Below are 15,413 nucleotides of genomic sequence, written 5' to 3'. Positions count from 1 at the left end.
TCTATGCCCCCAATATGGGAGCAGCCAATTACATAAGAAAACTGTTAATCAAGTTAAGGAGTCATATTGATATGAATACACTAATAGTAGGAGATCTTAACATGCCTCTCTCAGAAATAGATCATTGAAGCAGAAAATCAGTAAAGAAACAAGAGCATTGAATCACACATTGGACCAGATGGACCTCATAGATTAATACAGAACATTCCACCCTAAAACAACACAATACTCATTCTTTTCAAGTGCACATGGAACCTTCTCAAGAATAGACCACATACTGGGTCACAAATCAGGACTCAACTGATACCAAAAGACTGAGATTATTCCCTGCATATTCTCAGATCACAATGCTTTGAAACTGGAGCTCAATCACAAGGAAAAGTTCCGAAGGAACTCAAACACCTGGAAGTGAAGACCACCTTGCTTAAGAATACTTGGATCAACCAGGAGATGAAAGAAAAACTGAAACAATTCATGGAAACCAATGAGAATGAAGACACTTCGGTCCAAAATCTATGGGATACAGCAAAGGCGGTCTTAAGGGGGAAATACATAGCCATCCAAGCCTACCTCAAAAAAATTGAAAAATCCAGAATCCAGCAGCTGTCTCTTCACCTTAAAGAACTGGAGAATCAACAACAAATCAAACCAACTCCACACATAAGAAGGAAAATAATCAAGATTAGAGCTGAGATCGATGAGGTGGAAACCAGAGATACAGTAGAACGTATCAATGAAACTAGAAGCTGGTTTTTTGAAAGAATCAATAAGATCGATAAACCATTGGCCACACTAATCCAAAAGAAAAGAGAGAAAGCCCAAATTCATAAAATTATGAATGAAAAGGGAGAGATCACAATGAACACCAAGGAAGTAGAAACAATCATCAGAAGTTATTATCAACAGTTATATGCCAATAAGCTTAGCAACCTAGATGAAATGGATGCATTCCTGGGAAACTATAAACTATAAACTCCCAAAATTGAACCAGGAAGAAATCGACAACCTGAATAAACCGGTATCTAGTAACAAGATTGAAGCAGTGATCAAAAATCTCCCAAAAAACAAGAGCCCAGGACCTGATGGATTCCCTGGGTAATTCTACCAAACTTTCAAAGAAGAAATAACACCTATTCTCCTGAAGCTGTTTCCAAAAATTGAAGCAGAAGGAAAACTTCCAGACTTTTTCTATGAAGCTAGCATTACCCTGATCCCCAAACCAGGCAAAGACCCTACCAAAAAGGAGAATTTCAGACCAATATCACTGATGAAATGTGGATGCTAAGATTCTCAACAAGATCCTAGCCAACAGGATCTAACAGCACATTAACAAGATTAGCCACCATGACCAGGTGGGAATCATCCCTGGGCTACAAGGATGGTTCAACATTCGCAAATCAATCAATGTGATAGAACAAATTAATATGAGAAAAGAGAAGAACCACATGGTCCTCTCAATTGATGCAGAAAAAGCATTTGACAAAATCCAGCATCTGTTCCTGATTAAAACGCTTCAAAGTACAAGGATAGAGGGAACATTCCTGAACTTCATAAAATCTATCTATGAAAGACCCATAAAATCTATCTATGAATGGGAAAGCTTGCAGCCTTCCCGTTGAGATCAGGAACAAGACAAGGATGCCCACTTTCACCACTCTTGTTCAACATAGTATTAGAAGTCCTAGCAGCAGAAATCAGACAACAAAGAGAAATGAAAGGTATCCAAATTGGCAGTGAAGAAGTCAATCTCTGTCTCTTCGCAGATGACATGATTCTTTATATGGAAAACCCAAAAGACTCCACCCCAAAACTACTAGAACTCATACAGCAATTCTGCAACGTGGCAGGATACAAAGTCAATGTGCAGAAATCAGTGGCTTTCTTATACACTAACAATGAAAATACAGAAAGGGAAATTAGAGAATCAATTCCATTTACTATATCACCAAGAACCATAAGATACCTGGGAATAAACCTAACCAAAGAGGTAAAGGATCTGTACTTGAGGAACTACAGAACATTCATGAAAGAAATTGAAGAAGACACAAAAAGATGGAAGACCATTCCATGCTCTTGGATCAGAAGAATAAACATTGTTAAAATGTCTATACTGCTTAGAGCAATCTATACTTTTAATGCCATTCTGATCAAAATTCCACCAGTATTCTTCAAAGAGCTGGAGCAAATAATCCAAAAATTTGCATGAAATCAGAAGAGACCCTAAATCGCTAAGGAAATGTTGAAAAACAAAAATAAAACTGGGGGCATCACGTTACCTGATTTCAAGCTTTATTACAAAGCTGTGATCACCAAGACAGCATGGTACTGGCATAAAAACAGACACATAGACCTGTGGAACAGAGTAGAGAGCCCAGATATGGACCCTCAACTCTATGGTCAATTAATCTTCGAAAAAACAGGAAAAAATATACAGTGGAAAAAAGACAGTCTCTTCAATAAATGGTGCTGGGAAAATTGGACAACTATATGTAGAAGGATGAAACTCGACCATTCTCTTACACCGTACACAAAGATAAACTCAAAATGGATAAAAGACCTCAATGTTAGACAGGAATCCATCAGAATCCTAGAGGAGAACATAGGCAGTAATCTCTTCGATATCAGCCACAGCAACTTCTTTCAAGATACGTCTCCAAAGGCAAGGAAACAAAAGCACAAATAAACTTTTGGGACTTCATCAAAATTAAAAGCTTCTGCACAGCAAAGGAAACAGTCAAAAAAACAAAGAGGCAACCCATGGAATGGGAGAAGATATTTACAAATGACAGTATAGACAAAAGGTTGATATCCAGGATCTATAATGAACTCCTCAAACTCAACACACACAAAACAGACAATCATATCAAAAAATGGGCAGAAGATATGAACAGACACTTCTCCAATGAAGACATACAAATCGCTATCAGACACATGAAAAAATGTTCATCATCACTAGCCATCAGGGAGATTCAAATTAAAACCACTTAGAGATATCACCTTATACCAATTAGAATGGCCAAAATTAGCAAGACAGGAAACAACATGTGTTGGAGGGGATGTGGAGAAAGGGGAACCCTCTTCCACTGTTGGTGGGAATGCAAGTTGGTGCAGCCACTTTGGAGAACAGTGTGGAGATTCCTCAAGAAATTAAAAATAGAACTTCCCTATGACCCTGCAATTGCACTCTTGGGTATTTACCCCAAAGATACAGATGTAGTGAAAAGAAGGGCCATCTGTACCCCAATGTTTGTAGAAGCAATGGCCACGGTCGCCAAACTGTGGAAAGAACCAAGAAGCCCTTCAACGGACGAATGGATAAGGAAAATGTGGTCCATATACATTATGGAGTATTATGCCTCCATCAGAAAGGATGAATACCCAACTTTTGTAGCAACATGGACGGGACTGGAAGAGATGATGCTGAGTGAAATAAGTCAAGCAGAGAGAGTCAATTATCATATAGTTTCACTTATTTCTGGAGCATAACAAATAGCATGGAGGACAAGGGGAGTTAGAGAGGAGAAGGGAGTTGGGGGAAATGGGAAGGGGAGGTGAACCATGAGAGACTATGGACTCTGAAAAACAATCTGAGGGGTTTGAAGTGGTGGGAAGGTGGGAGGTTGGGGTACCAGGTGGTGGGTATTATAGAGGGCATGGATTGCATGGAGCATTGGGTGTGGTGAAAAATAATGAATATTGTTATGCTGAAAATTAAAAAAAATGTGGGTTTTATCTTTATTTCAATATGGTAAGACCAACAGATCAAGAAATGATTACCACTGAAAAGCTACTTTGTTTTCACAATTTCCAAGCAAAGTGGGAATAGCACACCATAAAGGGCTACCTATAAAAACACCAGGATGGGTCAGGAGGCAGAAGGAGCAAGGTAGAAATGTGGGCAAGAGCCTTTTTTCTGGTTTCTACAAGAAAAAATAGACAAAGCCATGCAAGTAAATTTAGGGTTGGATAGTTTGAATAATTTCAACAGTCTCTAGGTAAGGACCATCTCTAATTGTCTTATTTTAGGCCCTGGGCTGATTAGGACCAAGGGAATAATGGTCAAGATGTGAGTCCTTTGAGTGCCCCATGAAATGGGGATTGAGGTTTGGGTTCTGAATTGGTTAGTTTGCCTGTGAAAGGTGTGCTCTCAGATGAATTGTTTACTATCCCCAGGAATTGGATGGCCCAGGGAGGGGCAATCTCTCTAGGGCCAGCAAAGCCTCAGAGTCAAAGTATCAGAAACATAGGAAATAAAAAGACATGACTCATAGGCTATAGGTATATCAATTTTATTAAATTTTTCAAAGTACCAGATTTTGGTTTTATTAAATTTTCCTTATTGTTTTTCTATTTCCTATTCCATCCATTTCTGCTTTGATCTTTATTATTTCTTTTCTTTTGATTACTTTGTATTTAATTTGGTCTTTTGCTTCTTAAGTGGAAGCTGAGGATATTCATTTAAGACCTCTTCTTTCTTTTCTTTTTTCTTTTTTAAAAGATTTTACTTATTTATTTTAGCATGGAGAGAAAGAGATCATGAGTGGGGAGAGGAGCCAAAGGAGAGGGACAAGCAGATTCCATACTGAGTAGGGAGCCTAATGGAGGGTCCAGTCTCTGGAACCTGAGATCACGACCTGAGCTGAAATCAAGACATGGATGCTTAAAAAACTGAGCCACCCAGGCACCCCAACACCCTTTTCTTTTTGAAGATAGGTACTTAGTGCTAGAAATTTCTTCTTAAGTACTGCTTTAACAGCATCCCACAAATTTTGAAATGTGTTCTTATTTTCATTCAGTTAAAAATGTTTTCTAGTTTACCTTTTAATTTATTTGGTGTCCATTGTGTTAGTTAGAAGTGTGTTATTTAGTTTCCAAATATTTGGAGACTTTCTTGAGATTTTTTTTTTCTTGAGATATTTTTGTTACTGATTTTTAATTCCAGTGTCATCAGAGAACAGACTTTCCATGACTTGATTCTTTTTAAGTTTATTGAGATTTTGTTTTGGCCCAAAATATGGTCTGCCTTGGTAAATGTTCCATATAAATTTGAAAAGAATGGTTTATTTTGGCTTATTTTTGTTTATTTTATACTTGTTAGGTAAAATGTTCTGTAATTGTCAGTTAGGTCAAGTTGGATAGTAGTATTGTTCCAGTCATCTATATTTTTATTGACTTGTCTATTCTACTCATTATTGAAAGAGCAATGTTAAAATCTACCATAATTATAGATGTGTTGATTTCTTCCTTCAGTTTTACCAGTTTTTGCTCTACGTATTCTAAAGTTCTGTTATTATGTGTATAAACATTTAGGATTATTATGCCCTTTTGATGAATTGACCCTTCTTCATTTAAAAATGATGTGATTGTAGTTTTTTGCTCCTAGTAATATAATATGTTCTGTAATACATTTTGTCTGTTATTAATATAGTCATTCCAACTTTCTTTTGATTAAGGTTAGCATTGTATCTATTACTTGATCATTTTATTTTTAACCTATTTGTGAATTCATATTTAAAGTTTGCCATAAAATTGAATATTACTTTTTATCCAGTCTGACAATCTTGGTTTTTAAAATTAAGGTGATTAGAAAATTTGCCTTTAATGTGATTATTGATAAGGTTACCATTTCACCATATGCTTTTTATTTGTTCCATCTGTTTTTTGTTCCCTTATCTCTTTCTCCTGCCTCCTTTTGGATTGAATATTTTTTTTAGCACTTCATTTGATCTCTTTTGTTGGTTTAGTAACTATATTCATTGGATTTTTTTTTTTTAGTATACATTTTTACTTTATCTCAGTTTTCTTTTCTTTATCCCCTTTAAAGACTTTTTGTATTTATTTGTTTGTTTGTTTGTTTGTTTAGAGCACATGAGACCAGGGGGAGGGGCAGAGGGAGAGAAGAGAGAGAATCTCAAGCAGATTCTGCACTGTGAAACTGATCTGGGGCTTGATCCCATGCCCCCCAGATTGTGACCTAAGCCAAAATCAAGTATTGATGCTCAACCAACTGAGCCACCCAGGTGCCCTTACACGGTTTACTTTCAAGTGACATCACACACATCATGTACAGTATAAGAAGCTTATAGTAAAATGCTTCTACTTCTCCCTTCCTGTTTTTATGTTAGTGTTATATATTTTACATGTATATGCTATAAACTTTATGTTTACATTTTCCTAGGTGAACATCCAACTATGGAAAGAACCTAGATGTCCATCAACAGATGAATGGATCAAGAAGATGTGGTATATATACACAATGGAATACTATGCAGCCATCAAAAGAAATGAAATCTTGCCATTTGCGACAACATGGATGGAACTAGAGCGTATCATGCTTAGCGAAATAAGTCAAGCGGAGAAAGACAACTATCATATGATCTCCCTGATATGAGGAAGTGGTGATAAAAAAATAAATAAATAAATAATAAAATGTCTTATGTGTGTGTGTATATCCACATATACAACTTTCCATATCTTCACTACCATGAATAATGCTGTATTGTACCTGGGAGTACAGCTATCTCTTCAAGATGCTGATCTAATTTTCTTTGGCTATATATCCAGTAAAGCAATTGACAGATCATGTGCTGGTTATATTTTTAACTTTTTTGAAGAAAGTCCATACTATATTCTCATAACATTTTTGAGAATTTTTACATCTGTGTTCATGAGGAATATTAGTCTGTACTTTTCTTGTCTTTGTCATTGTCTGATTTTGGTATGAGGATAATTCTGGCTTTGTAGCATGAGTTAGGAAGTACTCCCTCTGTTTCAGTCCTCCAAAAGAAATTGTAGATAATTACTATAATTTCTTCCTTAAATATTTTGTAGAGTTCACTAGTGAATCCATCTAGCCAGGTGTTTTCTGTTTTTGAAGGTTATTAATTATTGATTTAATTTCTTTAGTAGATATAGACCTATTCAGATTGTCTATTTCTTCTTGTATGAGCTTTGGCAGATTATGTTTTTTTAAGGAACTGATATATTTTATCAATGTTTTTCAGATTGTGGCCAATTCTAGTTTTCGCTTCATACAGTTTGACTCTCTGATGTTAGTTGCATACACATTAAGGATTATTATATTTTCTTGGATAATTAACCACTTTATCACTATATAATTCTCTTCTTTATCTCTGATTACTTTTTTTCTGTTTTGAAGTTTGTTCTGTCTGATATTAATATAGTTTCTCCTCTTTTCTTTTGATTAGTGATACTGTACTGTATTCTCCATCCATTTATTTACTTTTAATTTTTTAATGTCTTTTTTTAGAGAGAAACAGTGATGGGGAGGGGCAGAAGGAGAGAGAGAGGGAGGGAGAGAGAGAGAGAGAGAGAGAGTGAAAGATACCCTTAAGCAGGCTCCATGCTTGGAGCCTGACTCAGGGGTCAATCTCATGATCCTGAGATCATGACCCTGGGCTGAAATCTAGAGTTGGATGCTTAACTGACTGAGCCACCGTGTGACCCTCCATCCATTTATTTTTAATCTTTATATCACAAATGGTTTTCTTATAGACAACACGTAGTTGGGTCTTAATTTTTGATTCACTCCAATATTCTCTGTCTTTTAAATGGTGCATTTATGCTATTTATATTTAAAGATTAAAGATACAGTTGGATTACTATCTACCATATGCATTAGTGTTGTCTATTTGTAATCCTTTACAGTAGCTCTAGGTGCATTTAAATCTGTTTTCTTATTCTTCAGATTACATACACAGCAGGTTTTTAGATAGGTTTCTGTTTCCTGAGGTATTGTGCAGACTGCAGCTGGTCAAAACTTAAGCAATGCAGATAGTAAATCCACTCATTTCTGGTCTTTCAAATTTTGGGTGCATTTCAAGTTTTTCTTCAGGTGGCTGTTTTCAGTATTTTGCTCAGTTTTAAGCTGCTATAAGCAAGATGGTAGGTCTGTTTGGCATCATCAGAAGCAGAATTTATAATAAAGGTACTTGTCTGAGTACCTTTGTCTCTAAACTAGAAATTTTAATCTCATGTCATAAGTGATATATTTGAATTTATTATCACATTATGTCACACTGTCTTTTTACTTTTATTTTTCTTTTATTCTATTATTTTTCCTTTTTTCCCTAATTTCTTCTGAGACTTTGGAAGTAACACACCTCATTTCTACTTGTTTAGTCATTATTTTTAAATTTTTAGCATATGTAGTGCACTTGAAAGTTAAATGATGTCTATCCTCCAAAATGTACAAATTCTTAGCACACACTTTCACTCTGATCTATCTTCAGTCCCTTGCTCATATTCTTTTACATAGTCCACATTGGTGAGGATATTATTACTTATCATTAGTCAATGTTTACTCAATGCTTATTTTTACCTTTTAATCTTATCACTATTGCTCTTTTTTTCACATTATTTTGTTCTGGGTTCAATTTTCTCCTTGAAATTTACACACACACACACACACACACACACACACACACACACTTTCAGTGAGCTATCTCTTTTTAAAATTTTATTTTCACTCTTGAATGAATGACAGTGTAGCTAGGTATAAAACTCTAGACTGAGTATTGCAATAGTTTTTCATTGTGAAGAAGTCTTCTGTCAGTTTTTTATAGGGGATATTTTGTGAGTAAATTATCTTTCCATTAGGCTGTTCTTACAATCTTTTACTTTTTTTTTTTTTTTTTTTTTTTTTTTGGTGAATGTAGAGTACCTTGACTTATTTTTGGGTGTATTTATGTTTACTTTTTTTGTTCAGGATTTAAGTGTACTATACTTCTTGAATCTGACTATTCAGGTATTTCATCATTTGTGAATATTTCACCACCATTATCTTCATGAATATTTTCTCCCCTCCTTTCTTTTTTTTCCTGATATTCCTTGAGGATATATCTTAATGTTTCTTATACAAGCTTTCCTTTTTCTTAACCTCTTTCTCAGCTTTTTTCATGTTTTCCTTCTCTTCATCTCTCATTGCTCTAATGTGAGCTATTTATTAATACTTATATAATTTATTAGTCTTATACTCTTTTTAGTCTATTCTGCTTTTTCAGCGATTTATTATTTTCAATGATTCTTTTTGATATCTAGAATTTATAGTTTATTCTTTGTTGTACCTGCCAGGTTTAAAAAAATAGTTTGTTAGTATTGTCTTGTACTTTTTTAGACTTTATCTATTTAATGCTAGACCTCAGATGTACATTAGTATATTTTTTGTTATTATTTCATATTAAATAAGATTTGTCTTGCTTTAAAAAAAAATTCTATTGCTGGGGCACCTGAGTGGCTCAGTGGGTTGAGCCTCTGCCTTTGGCTTGGGTCATGATCTCAGGGTCCTGGAATCAAGTCCCACATCTGGCTCTCTGCTCTCTGCTTAACTGGGAGCCTGCTTTCCCCCCTCTCTCTACCTGCCTCTCTGCCTACTTATGATCTCTCTGTCAAATAAATAAATAAAATCTTTAAAAAAATTTTACTGCTTTGTGGCCAGAGTTTTTCAGGTATCCTTACATTATGGTTTTACATTTTCTTCTGACAGGCAGAACTGAGAATGGGGAGATGTGATGAGGCACTAACTTTTTGAACATGATGCAGAAAATGGAAATAAGGATGATTCATAATTCACCTGGAGTTGTTCTCCACCCTAAAGATTTAGAAACTCTCAATTTCATTTTAAAATTGAGTCCTTAGTTCTTTTCCTGCTAAAGGTAAAAATCCCTCTGCTTCTTGCTACTCAAAAAGATAAACAGTAGCAGCATGGTACACACAAGTTGCCAGCAACAACCTCCACTGCTTGCAGAGCATGTTTTGAAGGAGAATAAAATTATATATAATCAATTAAGAAGTTCTTAGCGTAGAGTCATAAAAATGTTAATTGAATTTTTTTTGTGTGTTTTTAGGCTTGAATTCTGAGTACCTATACTCAGGTACTTAATTATATCTTTTTATGTACATAAACATAAAAAGATGCAACTGGTACTAAAAAAATTAGAACAAAGGGACAATTATTCTAGGCCACATGAAACAAAGAAAGGAATTCAGACACTACTAGCAAAAGGAAATTTCTATTAGCCTTTGGTCCTAAATGTGATGGGATTGAATTCAATTACCATAGCAATACTGTATATTCATTCATTCACTCATTTGTCAATGATGCTGAGCCCTTGCTATATAGAAATTATTCTGCTAGGCCTTTTCCATATCTAAAAGGAAATGGAAGTGGTCAAAGTAGAAATGGCTTCTCCTGTCTTAAATTTAAAAATTACTTTTGTTACTCTGCATAAGTAAATTATTTATGAAATTAGATATGATCACTTCATCATGTGGGTTGAGTCATTCTCAATACTGTTTGTCCTTAAAGAATTCTGACTATACAATATACTCTAGCCATACCTTAGCTTTCAGAATAAATAATGCACTTTGGCTCCACCCCACAACTCTGGTCTTACTTCATTCCCCCTTCACAAATGTTAGTCCCTATTTTCAAGCCATGCTGTCTTCTATTTTGGTTCATTAAATCAGTGAACTGCTTGACCCTATCTACTGCACATAGTGAAGTTCCAATTATATTTCAAATATTTCTTTCTTTTTTTTTTTTTTTTAAAGATTTTATTTATTTATTTGTCAGAGAGAGAGAGCGAGAGCAGAGTGAGCACAGGCAGACATAGTGGAAGGCAGAGTCAGAGGGAGAAGCAGGCTCCCCGCGGAGCAAGGAGCCCGATGTGGGACTCAATCCCAGGACGCTGGGATCATGACCTGAGCCGAAGGCAGCCGCTCAACCAACTGAGCCACCCAGGCGTCCCTATTTCAAATATTTCTTATCACCTTATATTTCTCCTTTATTGTAATTACTACAGTTCACAAGGAGCTCCTTGGTCAGCTAATCATATTGTCCTAGGTCTGATTTCTGGGAGGATATTTCATATCCAATATCCCACTTGGCCACAATTGAAGGGGGCATTAGGAAGGATGCAGCTGTCCTGCTTTAATGATCTACTTCTTTTTGATATGAGTTCAGGGACGTAGAAATTATTGGTGGCCAAGTAATTATGGCTAGGTTTGGGATTTTATTTACTCGATGAGAAACTCAGTGACTTGTAGTGGAAAAAAAATTATTTTCTTGTCAATAGATCAGTAAAATATAGGAAGAGCTCCATTTCATACTGCCAGCCTCAGGATAGGTTCAAGTCCACTTTGTGCCTTGTTTTGGTTCCTTGGCCCTGGCTGAATCACTAGCAGTGGTTACTTGGGGGTGTGGTTTTCTAACAGTATTTCAGGAGCCTCAGAGCCCAAAGTTTAGAAGTACATCTAAGCCATCCTCTAGTATCACAAACAATATTTCATTGACTACAGCAAGTCCCCTGGCCAACACCCAATATTAGTAAGAAGCTGCTTTGGTATTAGTGGAAGGGTACCACTAAATTACATTGTAAAGGATATCTATGAAAAATCCATATCACGGTGGCCAGTAATCCAGCCAACCAACAAAAGTGACATTGAAAGGAATAACTTTTTCCTTTTGACCTCTTGCCAGAACGCACACTTATGAAAGGTTGGTGGGATTATCTTCCTACACTTGACATTCTCTTTCAGGTTTAAAGTTACCCTTCCCATATAATCTGAATAAGAATCTCTCAGTTATATATAACTCATATATGTATATACATGTATATATGTACTACATATGTACACATATATGTATATGTACAGTACATACATATATATATACATATATAGATATACACTTCTTGCATATATTTTTGTTGTCTGTATCTATAGCTCATTTATGGATAGTTATAGTAATTTTAATTATATGTATTCTTGTCATGAAACTTATTTCCAATTTTCCAGTTGACTTGAAATTCAGTTTTCTTCTAAGATGGCCATTTTTTTCCCTAGGAAAAGTGAACCCCAAGTTTCTGTATGAGAAGTCAAACAATTCTTCATATGCCCACTAGTATGCTCACTGGCCACTAGACAAGGCTTACTGGACAATCCCTTAAAGGAATTTTCCTAAGCAGATATGATTTTTAGTAGTCTTATTTTTTTTAAGATTTTATTTATTTTTTTGACAGATGGAGATCACAAGTAGACAGAGAAGCCCGTAGAGAGAGAGGAGGAAAGAGGAAGGAGGCTCCCTGCTGAGCAGAAAGCCTGATGTGGGGCTCAATCCCAGGATCCTGGGATCATGACCTGAGCTGAAGGCAGAGGCTTTAACCCACTGAGCTACCCAGGTGCCCCTAGTAGTCTTATTGTATAAAATCAACACTCCTCTTACCCTTTAAATTGCCTGGTAGTATAAAAGTGTTAAAAAAAAGTTTAATGGAATCCTGCCTTATGTTTAATGACAAATCAGTGTCTGTATAATTCAGAAATTTTATGGAGCGGTGTTCACTGGGGTTGTTCTTCACACTGGGCTTCAGATCCTGCTGCCTGTGCTGTCTTCCTCTGTAGAACCACTTTGTCTTCTGTGTCACTCTTCATTGGCAAGTTGGTGGGAGTGAGTCGTGTTCCTCATTAAGTTTACTATGGAAGTCACATGTGCTTGGGAAAATACCAAATATAATAGATCATTATGTGATTAACGAAACTCACACAAGGGGACATTGAGCTCATAAGGAATGGATCTCTTAGGAAGGAAAACGTGGAATGATCTGACATTTCTATGAGATACAGGCAGTGTCTCTAGACTGCGAAAGAAAGTGATTTCAGCGAGAAAGCTCTGTGCAGAATTTATCAGTCATTATTCAATTTTCTACAAACCCCATACCACTTGATATCTGCTTTAATCAAAAGATAATGCTATTTTAATCACTTTATCCATTTGTAAATTGTCAATTTATTTTTTAGTAGAGCATAAAGTTTGGTCTTTTATATTGAGATCTATATGAACCAGAAGAGCTATATCTGGGCTTTCTGGAGACATTTTTATCTTGGAAATGAGAAGAATGTTGATGTGAAAACTCGAGATGCTTTGGTGTTAAAAAGATGCTGAATATCCTATAATCTCCTCCAAGAAGCTTTCTCATATTTCTGCATCAGAATAATTTCTACACAATCTAAAATCTTTTTGTAGCTATAGTAAATATGCTCATTCCTACTACAGAGCAAGTTATTCTTACATGACGTCTCAGGATACAGAAATCTACTTTTCTATATTTTTCTGTGAAATATTTTAGTCTGTGTAAACACAAATCTGAATCATTTTTGCTGGCAATCATTTGAGAGATGGGGTATGTTCTAAAATGTATCCCTGGGATAATTAAGGGAGGCTGTAGAAAATAAAACTAAGTATCAAAAGTATGCTTCGGTATGAATGTGAAATACTGGATTAAGAAGACTGTGGTAGATGAAAGAGAAAGCTTCCATATATCCTCTGTGCTATGATATGAGGTTATCACAAGGAGTGGAGTTAGAGCTACAGTACTCTATGTCTTGGAGAGGGGATTTGAGAAGCACCTGTGAACATAAGTGACAAATTGGCCCATGATAATGGGAAAACTCAAAGTTGTAAGAGTAAAAAACTAGGTAATAAAATCAGAAAACCATAGTTCATCTTGGCAAGAGAAGAGATAGAGTATTGTTTTATTATGCGTGTTACTGGAACAGAGTAAAATAAATTTATACACATTATATTTAACTTTCATAAGAAGAAGTTCTTGAAAAGTTTTAAAAGAGATTATTAAAATTGATATATTATAAATTAGCTTTATTTTAAAAAATTTGTGTGAGGTTCACAGTACTGTTTACTGGATAACACTTTTGTAGATGTTGGTTTATTTTAAGAGAGGTTATTATAATATAATATGAAATTCCTTGATGTGCTTACTGATATATTGCTAAAGATATTGTTCAATAAGTAATAAAGTATATCTCTATTGGAAACTATAGGTTCAGGAGAATTTTTTCTCTTTTAGCAATATCAAAAATAATTGTGCTTTCCACAAAACTGATTTGTTTTTACCTTAAAACATCCATTTATCAAAAAAAAAATAACTACTTAGTGCATACCATGTGTTGGCTGTTGTGCTAGGTTCTGAGAACACAGCAATGAACAAAATAATAAACAATCCTTCAGGAAGCTTATATTCTAGGGTGGGAAGTAAAGCAGATAATAAATAACAAAAGAATAACACACATAGTATGACAGTATGAAAAATGCTATGGAGAAAAAATTAAAACAGGGCAGAAACTATGGTAGGGATGGTGATCAAATGGGGGTCAAAAGAGTTATCCTTGAGATTGTGACATTTAAGCAAGATATTACAGAGCAGGTAGCATGCATGTCACGACTCTCAGGACGTAAGAGAGAAAGTTATATGCATATCTGGAGGAAGAGCTTTCCAGGCAGAGGAAAAAGCAAGTGCAAAAATTATGAGGTAGGGACATGGATATATTTGAGGAATGGCAAGGAGTCAAGTGGCTGAAGCAGAATAAGCAAAAGTAGAAGTAGTAAAAAATGAGATCAGGAATGGATCCAACCCAATCTGCCAACAGACAGAAAACACTGTGATCTGAACAGGGAATGTTTATGATAAAGAAATGTTCGTGATAATGGGACACTGAAATAATAGTAAGGGGAAGAGAACGCTAATGATACAGGCATAGTAAATGCGGGGAACAGTGATTACCCCTAGGGCTGAGACAGAGCACCCAAAGAAGGAACAAATCTGGAGAGGGGCCTTCCACCTACTGCTGAGATCTTGACTGCATTGGTTTGCTCTATTTTTAGTGTTTATGGTAAAAACAAGAAGATGGCCTCTTACAGCAGAGTCCAAAAGACAGGCTCTCACTCAAATTTGCCTGTGTTCAACATTGCAGCTTCAGATGTTCACTAGTTTCACCACTTAAGTATCTTGTCCAAGACACTTAACTTTTGTGCTTCTGTTGCTTTATCTGTAAATAGGAATCATGATGTTGATTCACGTAGAATGATCATTCTGAGAATTGATAAGATAATCCCTATAAAGCACTCAGAACAATGCCTCCCACCTAGTAAGCATTAATTAAGTGTTAACTGTGGATACTAATATTATTTGGCGGATTTCACATTGTTTTTACACTTTACAAAAATGAAGATATTTTTGTATTCACTACTATTTGTTATGTTATGATAATTTTTTTTCAGAAAAAATAATCTTTCTCATTAGGTCTTGATGCAAGGACAAGTTCAATTTAATGCAAAGTTGATTGAAAACAGTTGCTCCCTCCTCCAACCAATTAGTGAGAATGAGTACAAGAGATTCTTTTGAGATACCGCATGTGAGTACTACCCTAATTTTTTTTCCAGCCATGGGCTTCAAGAAAGATGCTCAGTTACTGCTGTACCCAGTAAGTTTGAAAGAGAGGAAATGGGGTGAGATGGTATGGCCTTGTGTCATTGGGGATGTGCTGGGGAACAATATCTATTCCAGAAAGAGGATGGCTGCACAGTCATGAACCTGACG

At 35.6% G+C, this 15,413-nt stretch overlaps 1 long non-coding RNA gene across 1 annotated transcript in view; it reads left to right on the top strand.

Annotated features, from left to right (window-relative positions):
• Positions 1 to 6,437, top strand: part of LOC131838467 (uncharacterized) — a 46,087-nt gene extending 39,650 nt beyond the window's left edge. Inside the window, exon 2 of the long non-coding RNA XR_009356607.1 lies at positions 6,179 to 6,437. This is a non-coding gene — a long non-coding RNA (uncharacterized LOC131838467). The remainder of the gene's footprint in view (positions 1 to 6,178) is intronic.
• Positions 6,438 to 15,413: the final 8,976 nt, after the last annotated feature.

Source organism: Mustela lutreola, chromosome 1, assembly GCF_030435805.1.
Source record: "Mustela lutreola isolate mMusLut2 chromosome 1, mMusLut2.pri, whole genome shotgun sequence".
Classification (NCBI taxonomy): domain Eukaryota; kingdom Metazoa; phylum Chordata; class Mammalia; order Carnivora; family Mustelidae; genus Mustela; species Mustela lutreola.
This window is presented reverse-complemented; position numbering and strand designations above follow the sequence as displayed.